Raw genomic sequence first — 13,317 nt, forward strand, 5'->3', positions numbered from 1 at the left:
CCCCACCGCCACCCCCCCAGGTTTCACCTATCACCTTGTGTTTCTCCCTCCCATCCCCTCACCTTTCAAATCTACTCCTCATCTTTCTTCTCCCCAGTCCTGCTGAAGGGTTTCGGCCCGAAACGTCGACTGTTTACTCTTTTCCATAGATGGTGCCTGGCCTGCTGAGCATCTTGTGTGTGTGTTGCTTGGATTTCCAGCATCTGCAGGCCTTCGCTTGTTTGTGACTTGTATGTCTGTTGGGTTGTGGAAGGAGCCAGAAAAACTTATGAAACCCACATGTCTCCACACAGATAGTCCAGAGGTTCAGGATTGAATCCATGTCTCTGCGTACTCTGAGCAGCGCCTTGGCAAGCTGCACCACTGAGATCTCTGACGCGGGGCCTTACATACCTCCTGTGACACGGATCTCCATGAGTGATTGTGATGCTTGGGCTGTAACTGTTGCACACCCATTAAAAAGAGTGTTGGGTCTTGAAATACAACTGCTTCAGCAGGGTGCTTGAAGATGTAAGGGTGGCTTAGTCTTCAGTGTAGCAATCTTCTAAGTAAGCTGTAAGTGCGTAGAGTGGAGTACACCCTTTTGGCTATGAATTCAGGTTTCATGTCATTGGTTTTTTAAATAATATTGTTTCTGAGCCTTCAGCATTGGCAAAGGTTGGTTATTTTCTTCTGTGGATAACCAGTAATTGTCTGCAGGCTAATGTGGTTACCAGTGATGAAATCTGAGCATAGAACCATTATTGATGTTTTTTGGCCAAGTTTGACACTGACAAGTGGTGAATACGAAAATATCACTCAAGCATGAACATTTTGGCATTAAGATACATGGAAGCCTGAAAAAGTGCTACAAACACAATGTGATTTTCAAATTTACCATGACTATGTTCTCCCTTTATATTCACAAACTTTTAGATCATGATATCAGGGAGGAAAAGAATAATTAGTTCATCCAACCTGAACCGTAATGTCCTGATTATATCACACGTTATTCAGGAAGAGGCTAAAAATCCCGAACTAATTAGAGTGGAATGGAAACTTCTCTTTAATCCCCTATTAAACAGTCAGAGTAAGACGACAATATTATCTTGTTTTATATTCAAGGAGCCACCTCAGCAGAGAAATGGGATCACTTTTCTGCATGGAATTGTCCTTTCTAGGCAGACCATTTGATTTTAACTCATAAGATTTTTTTTCTGCGAGAACCATGCATTTAAACTATATTTGTCAATTTATATAACTAACCTTGCTGCTGTGAAGTCATTGTCAGTCAAATAAAGGAAACAATTTAAACTGAGGTCTGAATCAGAAGCCAAAATAACTAGTGTAGATTTCAAGCTATTCATTCTTTATACAGACAGGTTAACATCAATATTGAGTCAATTTAGACTCAACATTAGGTTGAGAGTGATTATGCTGCTATAGAATTTGATTTCATTTGTGTTTAGATCAGAGTTAGTGTAGTGCAGTACATCTTTTCCCCTAACTCTTCCCGTTTTTTTTTGACATCCCACCCTTTAAACGATGCTGAGGATGTGCAGAACAAGTGGTTGACGATTTTATTTGACTCTGCTCCCTATTCTGAGCAAATCTTCCCGTGTTAGAAATTCTGTGAGAAAGATACAAAATTACAAGAGATGTAGTTAATGCAGAGTCATTCTCCCAAGTGGGAATGTAAAAACACTAGAGGATCAAGATGACGCCAGTAAGTGGTGGCTGCTTGTGTGCTGCTCCGATGGGAATGATCAAATATTCCTGTTTACTACAGCTGAATTTCACAGTCACGGCCATGGGTACTTCAGCAAGCAGCATTTTAAAAATGTCTTAATACATTTAAAACATTTATTGATATACAAAATTATCGAACTTCAGACGGCAGACTCAGGTCATGAGTGCAGGTCCTTCACCTTTAGGAAAGCAGAAGTGTATATGCAGTGTCAGTCTACAAGTTCGATTGAAACAGAGAGGCTTTAGACTTCCACTCCTGACTATCCTGCTGGCAAATGTACAGACTCTATTGAAGAGTTCTGAGCAGGATTGCTGTATCAGCGGGACATCAGACACTGTTTTGTTCTTTATTTTATGAAAACATGGCTCACACCTGCCATTTCGGACATAGTGCTACAGTTTGAAGGTTTCATCATTCTCCACAAAGACAGGACAGCTCAGTCTTTTAAAGGCAGAAGAGGTGGAGCATGCTTTATGATTTTCTCATTGTAGCGCACAAACATGGCAGTTCTGTCTTGATCCTGCTCTCCTGAGCTGGAACATCCAGCGGTCAAATGTCATTGATTTTATCTTCCCTAGCAGCTTTCTGCCATCATCCTGGTAGCGGTGTACATTCCACCTCAGGCCAACATCAGGCAGTCTCCAGAGGAGCTGAGCAACGTGATCAGCAGGCATGAAACTGTGCGCCCTGACTCCCGATCATTGTGAGAGATTTCAACCAGGACAGGTTGAAGAAGTCTTTGAGCAACGATCACCAGTGTATCACCAGTGAAGCCAGAGGAACCAACACACACTTGATCATTGTTATAGCACCATCGAAGAGCCTTGCCACGCCATCCCATGAGAACGTATTGTCAAGGGAAGCAGAAGCATGCTTACAGGACTGTTTTGAGTTGGTGGACTGGACAATATTGGACTGGACAATGGAGGCATTGATGCACCTTCAATTACTCCAAAAGACTGGAAGTAGGGTAAATACTGAAAGGCTTTTATTCGCAGTAAAATGTGACTTCCAGCATGCTGAGTGTCTGCCCCTGGACTGAGGAGGAGGAGCAAGGCAAAATCATCTTTACTCAGGGTCTGTGGGAGGAGCCACAGTGGCAGTCAGCAGAGGGGCGTGTCCAGACAGGTAACCCAGTTACAACATATATATAAATGGTTTACCACAGGCATTAATAATGATCTTTCAAGAATTACTAGATTCTGGAATAGTTAAGTAAAATTTGAAAACTGCAAATGTCACTCCACTCTATAAGCAGGGAGAGAGGCAGAAGAAAGGAAACTATAGACCAGTTAGCCTGAGCTCAGTGGTGGGGAAGATGTTGGAGTCAATTGCTAAGGATGAAGTACTTGAAGGCACATGATAAGGTAGGCCATAGTCAGCATGGTTTCCTCAAGGGAAGATTTTGCCTGACAAATCTGTTGGAATTCTTTGAAGAAATAACAAATAAGATAGACAAAGGAGCATCAGTTGATGTTGTGTACTTGGATTTTCAGAAAGACTTTGACAAGGAGCCACACATGAGGCTGTTTAACTAGCTACAAACCCATGGTATCATAGGAAAGACTCTAGCATGGATAAAACAGTGGCCGATTGGCAGGAGGCAAAAAGTGGAAATAAAGGGAGCCTTTTTTGGTTGGTTGCCGCTGACTAGCTGCGTTCCACAGGGGTCTGTGTTGGGTCTGATTCTTTTTACATGATATGTTAATGATTTGGATGATGGAATTGATGGCTTTGTTGCAAAGGTTGCAGACAACATGAAGATAAGTGGAGAGGCTGGTAGTTCTGAGGATGTAGAGAGGCTACAGAAGGACTTAGACAGATTAGAAGAATGGGCAGAGAAATGGCAGCTGGAATACAGTGTTGGAAATGTATGGTCATGCAGTTTGGTAGAAGAAATGAAAGGGTTGACTATTTTCTAAGTGGAGAGAAAATACAAAAAACTGAGATGCAAAGGGATTTGGGAGTCCTAGTGAAGAATTCCCCAAAGGTTAATTTGCAGGTTGAAACTGTGGTGAGGAAGGCAAATATAATATTAGCATTCATTTCAAGAGGACTAGAATATAAAAGCAAGGATCTAATTTTGAGGCTTTATAAAGCACTGGTGACGCCTTACTTGGAGTATTGTGAGTAGTTTTCGGCCCTTTATTTTAGAAAGGATGTACTGAATCTGGAGAGGGTTCAAAGGAGGTTCACGAAAATGATTCCAGAATTGAATTCAGAAACCTCGCTGAAACTTATCAAATGGTGAAAGGCCTTGACAGAGCGGATGTGGAGAGGATGTTTCCTATGCTGGTCAAGTCTAAGACTATGTAGAGAATGGTCACTTTGTTTCACACAGCATAGTTGCTGTGCAATTGGGTACCAAGTTTGTTCGCTAAGGTAAGTTCACATTGCTCGGTAATGATTCACATAGTGCACTGAGTGGCCACCTTATCAGGTACACCTGCTTGCTAAAGCAAATATCTAATTAGCCAATCATATCTAATTAGCCACTCAATGCATGAAAGCACGCAGGCACGGTCAAGAGGTTTCAGTTGTGATTCAGACCGAACATCAGAAGGGGGATGAAATGCGATCTAGTGATTTTAATCTAGTGACTTTGGCTGTTGAATGATTGTTGGTGCCAAACAGGGTAGTTTGAGTATCTCAGAAACTGCTAATCGCCTGGTATTTTCATGCACAATGGTTTCTAGAGTTTACAGAGAACAGTGTGGAAGACAAAAAAGGATCCAGTGAGTGAAAGTGCTGTGGGCAAAAACACCTTTTTAATGGGATGTCAGAGGAGACTGGCCAGACTGGTTCAGCCTGACAGGAAGGAGACAGTTAATCAAATAACCACGTGTAATAACCATGATGTGCAGGAGAACGTCTCTGAATGTGCAGGACATTGAACCTTGAAGTGGATGGGCCACTGCAGCAGAAGATCACGTACATACACCCAGTGGCCACTTTACTAGTTGCAGGAGGTACCTAACAGAGTGACCTCTGAGTGCGTGTAGTGACTTTTAAATTTTAATAATTTCTTCTTCCCCTTTAATTAAAAAAAACTCTATTTTTCTTGAGTTAATTGAGCCAGTGAACCTTCAATGATTGAATTATCAAAGACCATTGAAAAGGTTAAGCTGGTCATTACCTTCTGCTGTGAGACAATTGAATTTAGAGCCGGAACAGATTGACTCACTACATGGAATACTTAGTACTATGATACTTCTTAAATGTTATGTAAGTCTCAATCTGTTCTTAGCAAGTGAGAGAACATCCCCAATGTATTAACAATGTAGGAGAAGCAGGTAGGTTTGGGAAATTAACTTCCTGCAGATTACGAGCTGAATATATTTATGTCTTAACAATAGCAGAGCTGATAATTCAAAGGTTAATCTGCATACCTGTCAGTATGTGGAATAAAGAATTCCATATAGTCTAACTCCCTGTATAAAATCGGGGTGGTAGTATTTCTTATGACTGAGAAGCGTTCAACTTAACTTTTGGTCTTTCTGCACTGTATCTTGGATAAATCCACCATCCATTAAGGTGCCTGGGTGCTGAGACGGAGATGTGTCTTTACCAAAGGAGGTGTAAGGTGCTCTTTCTGTACACTAGCCTGCAGGTCACCCTTGAGCAAGTTGTAGCACCTACTTAACCCCCACAATCATGATCATGTGAAGCCACGGGAGCATGTGGTGGATGGTTGAATGAGCAGCTGGTGCATCTCACAAGTCCTGGTTATACAACCACTGGCGCCAGGCAGACAATCTCTGCAGAGTATTGATAATGGCTGGGGTCACCTGTCTTGTAAAGACACTACCCAGAAGAGGGCAATTTCAAACCACTTCTGGGAAAAATTTCCCAAGAACTATCACGGTGATAGACCATGACCACCCATGTCATATGACATGGTACATGAAGAATGAATGAACTATGGTGCCAATGTTCCTCGTGTGAAATACAGTGAATTATGTTTCTGGATTGAGCTGATTTGCAGTTGGGTTTTCTCATCACAACTTCATGATTGGTGAAGAGCTATGTGAGATTCACTTGTGAGCACACAGGCAGTCAATATCATCGTCCACCCCACAACTGAAGGAAGCCACACTGTGTTAGTAGTTACAGCAGCTCAAAAGTAGATCATGCAGCAGGAAAATTCTTTGTTTCTTAAACTGCATTGATAGAAGGCATTATGGAGACATTACTGGCAGGAGAGTGTATTTGCAATGTACCAAGTTTGTATAAGTGGGGAGTAATTTTATCTCAGTGTAGAAGATGGAACTTAAAAATGGTGTCAACTCTGCAAAGCCATTTATGACAGTATGTTTAAAGTTATTTTCTTTTGGATGGCTGAAGTGCTCTTTTGTTTTTAGATATGAAGCTCATTGCAATATGTAGAAAAGAATTCTACAACAACCATAGTTTACTCCTGAGGTTACAGTTGGTGTGGTTCCTTTAAGGATAGGAGGCGCAGGCATTCTTCTCAACCCCCACAAAAATAACCTGGATCATTCCTTCAGCATTTCAATTACAAGTGTTCTATTTAAAGTAAACAAGGACCTTAAAAAGGATTTGGCTTCTTACACCTCTAACACATTAGGACAGTTGCTCATTCCCCTGCTGAGCTACAGTAAAGGCCAAAATTATCCACCCACTGAAGGTTGGTGCAAAGGGGAGTGCCACAGACTATGGTTCTGCTGAACACTGAGGGGATGGGTTCTGTATAACAGCCTCTTAAACACTTCAGAGAGGAGCCAGAATCTCAATCGCTGACATATTACAGTATGTGAACATAATGTACAATGCAAAGACAAAAATCTATGAATTACAAGTATAAATAAATACTGAAAACAAAGAATAATGAGGTAGTCTTCATGGAATGCTCTGAGATTTAATTGCAGAGGGATAGAAGTTATTCCTAAATCATTGAGTGTGGGTCTTCAGGCTTCTGTACTTTCTCCCCTATTGTAGTAATGAGAAGAGAGCATGTCCCAGATGGTAGGGGACCTCGATAATGAATGCTGCCTCCTTGGGACGCCACCTCGTGAAGGTGTCCTTGATGGTGGGGAGGGGAGGGTTGTGCAAGTGATGGAGTTGGCTGAGGCTATAGCTTTTGAGTGGAAAATCCTGCAAAAGGTAGTGGATTTGACCCAGTTCAACACAAGTAAAACACTTCCAACCATTGAGTACATTTGCATGAAATACTGTCATAGGAAAGCAGCATCCATCGTTGGAGATCCCCACCACCCAGGCCGTGCTCTTTTCTCGCTGCTGCCATCGGGTAGAGGTTACAAGGGCCTCAGGACTCACACCACGAGATTCAAGAACAGTTACTACCCCTCAACCATCAGGCTCTTGAACAAAAGGGGATAACTACATTCACTTGCCCTATCATTGAGATGTTTCCCGCAAACAATGATCTCACTTTATGGACTCTTTATCTCTTGTTCTCGTTATTTATTCTTATTTATTTATATTTGCATTTGCACAGTTTGCTGTGTTCTGCAATCTGGTTGATCTTTCATTGATCCTGTTATAGTTACTATTCTATAGATTTCCTGAGTATGTCCAGATGAAAATTAATCTCAGGATGGTATATGGTGACATACAGTATACATACTTCGATAATTAATTTTATTTTGAACTTTGAAGCCTCTTGTTATAAGTCTATGAATGAAAGTGTCGTGTTCTAAGATAATCTATTGATTTGCTGGTAAAATGGAAGTAAAGGAAGATACACACTGATTATATTTCCTGTAAATATTATGACTAAAGTATATTTATGAAATAAAAATCTTGTGTTTTGCCCGACACTGGCCCCCTTGGCCTGAGTCGACGTAGTAGTTATAATGTTGGACAATGGAATTCCAAATGTTAAAAGGCCTGAACAGATTAGATATGGCAAAGTTATTTTCCATGGTAGGGGAGTCTAGGACAAGAGGGCACGACTTCAGGATTGAAAGATATCCATTTAGAACAGAGATGCGGAGAAATTACTTTAGTTAGAGGGTGATAAATCTGTGAAATTTGTTGCCACGAGCAGCTGTGGAGGCCAAGTTACTGGGTGCATTTAAGGCAGGGATAGATAGGTTCTTGATTAGCTAGGGCATCAAAGGGTATGGGGAGAAGGCAGGGGAGTGGGGATCACTGGAAGAATTGGATCAGCCCATGACTGAATGGCATAGCAGACTCGATGGGCTAAATGACCTTCCTCTGCTCCTGTATCTATGGTCTTATGCTGTTAATTCATAATGAGGGTAAGAGTTGACATGAGGACATAACGGAAGAGATTTGTAGTGATGTAATTTTTTGTTTTATCCAATGGATAGATAATTGAAAGAATACAGAATACAACTAATTGGTCTAGAATGTCTTTATTATCTAGAAAACTACAATAAACTTGCAGTGTGCAGGGAGCCAAAAAAAAAAGTTTTCAGTGGAGCACCAGTGTCACCTGGTATTCTTTCCATGACCTTTTCTAATGTTAACAAAGGGAAAATTCTCCAGTGGAAGCATTTGTATTAGAATGAATTGGACAGTTTCCACAGGAACTAAAGCGGCAGAAGAAGGAAAAAATAATTTTATGATGAGAAGCAGTAGAAACTGGCTTCAAATTTGGTATTTGAAATGCACTTCTCAATGAACGAACCAAATGCACAGTCAATGAACCAAATTCACCGATCACTAATTCCATTTTTCACAGGCTCGTGGCTAAGGGTGGCTAGTTTGTACCCAGTATGAGTCAAAACGGTGCCAAGCATGGAATAATAAAGATTCACATGCTTTAGGAAAAAGCTACTTCTTCCTTAATTCTGGCTCATTATGTGCAAATAGAGCACGTTAGTCTTATAAGTCTGGTGCCTTTCATTTTACTGTGTAATCCTCCATAAAAAAATTTGCATAGGCATTAGAAAAGAAAGAATTTGTCCAACAAAGCTTGACATCCGGTGCAAGAGTAAGACCTCATCTTGTGAGTAGATAACCTTCCAGGGTCAGATATTGAATTCAACAATTATGGATAATCAGCTTCTACCTCTAAGTTTCCAGCATTTAGTGTTTTTTCTACTACTAACAATTCCCAATTCCATTTGTCTGCTCCTTTATACACCTCAAATTTTGTTTTACTTTCTATCCTTTAGCTCTCTTTTTCACCCTGCTCCACTGGTATTTCCTCTCCTTCCCTCAGACCCGGTCCAGAGCAGTACTTCCCAGCCTGGGGTCCATGGACCCCTTGGTTAATGGAAGGGGTCCATGGCTTTAAAAAGTTTGGGAACACCTGCGCTAGAGTAGTAGAGCATCATACAGCATGGAACCCCTTAGGTCCAATAGGTCTGTGCTGGCCTTCAGGTACTTGTCTATGCACACTGTTACTCAGCCCTCTGTCCCTTGGCATTTCAAATGCTCATCTAAATATTCCTTAAATATTGCAATGATGCCTTGCTCCACTATCACTCAGATTGTGTGTTTCAAATTTCAGTCATCCTCTGGATTAAAGTATTCCTCCTCAAACCCTCTTCAAATCTCCTATCTCTTACCTTGATATTATTATGTCCATTAGTTACAGATACCTCAGCTAAGGGAACAATACTTAAACTATCTAGAATGTCTGTGTGTCTCATGATTTCATACAACTCAGGCAGGTCCCTTCTCACTTTCTGTTTCAAAGGAAACTTACACATCCTGTCCGACCTTTCCTCAGAGCTGAAATATTCCACCTGAGGCAACATCCAGGTGGATCTCCTAGCAATTCTTCTTCTCCGCTTGACTTCCTACTATTTCTCAGCAACATAAAATCATTTTTTAAAGATTTTAACTTCTCCTAGTTCTGACAAAAGATAAAATTAATTTGATATGCTAATACTTTTTCTCTCCTCACACAGATACTGGCTGACTTGCTAAGCGTTTCCAACGTGTTCTTCTCTCAGTTCTGCTGTAGCTATGTATACATTCTGTTGCAGGCTTCTGTTCTACTGGAGTTGATAGCTCTACGAAATGACTTTGACTTAAATTTCTACTCAAAGTATCCATTCCTCTAGGGATGTCTGTTTATGGTGATGCTTTGTCTGTAGGAGGCAACATTTTCCATCATCCAGTATAACCATAAAACCGTAAGATATAGGAGCAGAATTAGTCTATTTGGCCCATCAAGTCTGCTCTGCCATTTCATCATGGCTGATCAAAATTTCCTCTCAGTCCCGATCTCCTGCCTTCTCCCCTTATCCCTTCATGCCCTGACCAATCAAGAATCTATCAACTTCTGCCTCCACAGCTGCCTATGCCAAAGAATTCCACAGATTCAGCACTAAAGAAATTCCTCTTCATCTCCATTCTAAAATGACACCCATCTAATCTGAGGCTGTGTCCTTCAGGTCTCAGTCTCTCCCACCATAGGAGACATTCTCTCTACATTCACCCTATCAAGGCCTTTCACCATTCGATAGGTTTCAATGAGGTCACCCCTTATTCTTCTGAATTCTAGTGATTACAGGCCCAGAGCATTCAAATGCTCTTCATATAACAAGCCATTCAATCTGGAATCATTTTTGTGAATCTCCTTTGAACTGTCTCCGGTTTCAGCACATCCTTTCTAAGATAAAGGGCACAAACCTGCTGACAATAGTCCAAGTGAGGCCTCACCAGGGCTTTATAAAGCTTCAACATGGCAACAGCTGTGCAATGTTTTGTATTTTATGAGCTGCTAAATTAAATTCACATAAAAAAGTCATTTCCTAAAATTTCAGAACATTTGCAATTGCGGATCTATATTGAAATTGACAGTTGAGTGATTTTAATTTGATGACGTTGATCTGAAAATGACCTGAATGCTTAAAATTCACAGATTCACACAACTATAAAGTACGTCTGTAATAATTGGCTGTCTCACTGACATAGATGGTTAGTTAATACTAGTTCATAAAGAACACACAACTTTTAGACAGCAACTCAAATTATGTAAAGTTTGTAGTAATGTGGATTGTAGTATCTTTTTATTACTGACTTCATAATGATTTTTAAGTGAGAACATTTTCAACAATTTTTGGTTTGCACTTTTGACGATTTTTCTAAGAGCAGATGTGGGGTATGAATGGCAGGGAATGGTGGAGTCTGGTATTCAGTTATAATACTGAACTGTGAATTTTCTGCAAATTAAGGTTTTGCTTCTCCACTCAAATGGCGCATGTGATTCCCAGTAGCAGTGGGAAATTATTTCACTCTGAACTTGAAACTATTCATCTTTCAGCATTCTGTAAGGGATCTTTGACACTGACAGGGTGACGATGTTATATTTTAGCCACAGCAAGTCAGACAGTGGATGAATCCCTTCTCCTGTCTCTCACTGTTTCATCTGACCTTTTTAAAGATGTATGTTATTCCCAGCTAATGAACTACACTTGGGTTGACCAGGAATGCTGCACTAAAGCAAAAGTAATTGTCTTCATATTCAGAACATATTAGATTAGATTAGATTAGATTATTCTTATTATTCTTTAGTATCTGAAAACATGCAAGATAAATCACTGAACTCAACACAATCTTTACCTGTTAATAAGAATACCTTAAAGTTTAAATAGAAGGATTTTGTTTTATCTAATCACACGTGGGAATTCATAGTTCAACCCCAGCTTTTTTTTCCCTTTACCGGTTGCCTTCAGGCCATTTTCTCATAAAAACCATCCAACTAAGTTTATTGATCCAGTGATCAATTGGTTGTGAATAATGGAAAATGTTATAAGGTTGAATAGATGACTGTGATTGTCCTCTTCCCATAATTAAGCTTTTTTAGCATATTGTGAAAAGAGATAATCAGCAATTAGAAATGATTCACTTATTGGCCTATTTTTGTTTTCTCCTCTGAAAATATCTCCTCTGAAGTTAAAAAATATAAACGCATCAGTTTAAACTTATTCACATTATGTAGAATAACAGAAATTAGTAGAATATTTTGTTCCTTTTGATCATTTTGCACATTCGTCATTTGGACTAAAAACTATTTTAAATTAATCCCACCCCCCCCCCACCCACCATGCTCCACTCCTGCTTTTTTATCTCTTCTCACATGCCTATCACTCCCCCCAGGTCCCCTCCTCCTTCCCGTTCTCCTATGGTCCACTCTCCTCTCCTATCAGATTCCTTCTTCTGCAGACCTATACCTACCTGGCTTCACCTATCACCTTCTAGCTATCCTCCCTCCCACCCCCTCCAGCCTTTTCCCCCTTCCTTTTTAATGCTGAGAAAGGGTCTTGGCCTGAAATGTCAACCGTTTGTTCATTTCCATAGATGTTGCCCAACATGCTGAGTTGCTCCAATGTTTTGTGTGTGTTTGATAAGGTACCCCATGCAAGGATTATTGAGAAAGTAAGGAGGCATGGGATCCAAGGGGACATTGCTTTGTGGATCCAGAACTGGCTTACCCACAGAAGACAAAGCGTGGTTGTAGATGGGTTATATTCTGCATGGAGGTTGGTCACCAGTGGTGTGCCTCAGGGATCTGTTCTGGGACCCCTACTCTCCGTAATTTTTATAAATGACCTGGATGAGGAAGTGGAGGGATGGGTTAGTAAATTTGCTGATGACACAAAGGTTGGGAGTGTTGTGGATAGTGTGGAGGGCTGTCAGGGGTTACAGTGGGACATAGATAGGATGCAAAACTGGGCTGGGAAGTGGCAGATGGAGTTCAACCCAGATAAATGTGAAGTGGTTCATTTTGGTGGGTCAAATATGATGGCAGAATATAGTATTAGTGGTAAGACTCTTGGCAGTGTGGAGGATCAGAGTGATCTTGGTGTCCGAGTCCATAGGACACTCAAAGCTGCTGCGCAGGTTGACTCTGTGGTTAAAAAGGCATATGGTGCATTGGCCTTCATCGGTCGTGGGATTGTGTTTAACAGCCGAGAGGTAATGTTGCAGCTATATAAGATCTTGGTCAGACCCCACTTGCAGTACTGTGCTCAGTTCTGGTCGCCTCACTACAGGAAGGATGTAGAAATCATAGAAAGGGTGCAGAGGAGATTTACAAGGATGTTGCCTGGATTGGGGAGCATGCTTTATGAGAATAGGTTGAGTGAACTCGGCCTTTTGTCCTTGGAGCAACAGAGGATGAGAGGTGACATGATAGAGGTGTACAAGATGATGAGAGGCATTGATTGTGTGGATAGTCAGAGGCTTTTTCCCAGGGCTGAAATGGCCAGTGCAAGGGGGCACAGTTTTAATGTGCTTGGAAGTAGGTACAGAGGAGAGGTCAGGGGTAAGTTTTTTACTCAAAGAGTGGTGAGTGCGTGCAATGGGCTGCCAGCAACGGTGGTGGAGGCGGATATGATAGGGCCTTTAAAGAGACTCCTGGATAGGTACATGGAGCTTAGAAAAATGGAGGGCTATGGGTAACTCTAGGTAATTTCTAAGGTAAGGACATGTTCGGCACAGCTTTGTGGACCGAAGGGCCTGTATTATGTTGTAGATTTTCTGTGTTTCTATCTGTTATTTTAAATGATTGTTTGTTTATATTTCATTTTTTTTCCACTCATCTGTATCTGGGATGTTTTTCCTAAAATTTTAGTGTGTATTTTTTCATGGTACCCAGTTCTATTATAAACTTGGTAATT

The sequence above is a fragment of the Mobula hypostoma genome, chromosome 9 (genome assembly GCF_963921235.1).
Source record: "Mobula hypostoma chromosome 9, sMobHyp1.1, whole genome shotgun sequence".
In the NCBI taxonomy this organism is placed as follows: domain Eukaryota; kingdom Metazoa; phylum Chordata; class Chondrichthyes; order Myliobatiformes; family Myliobatidae; genus Mobula; species Mobula hypostoma.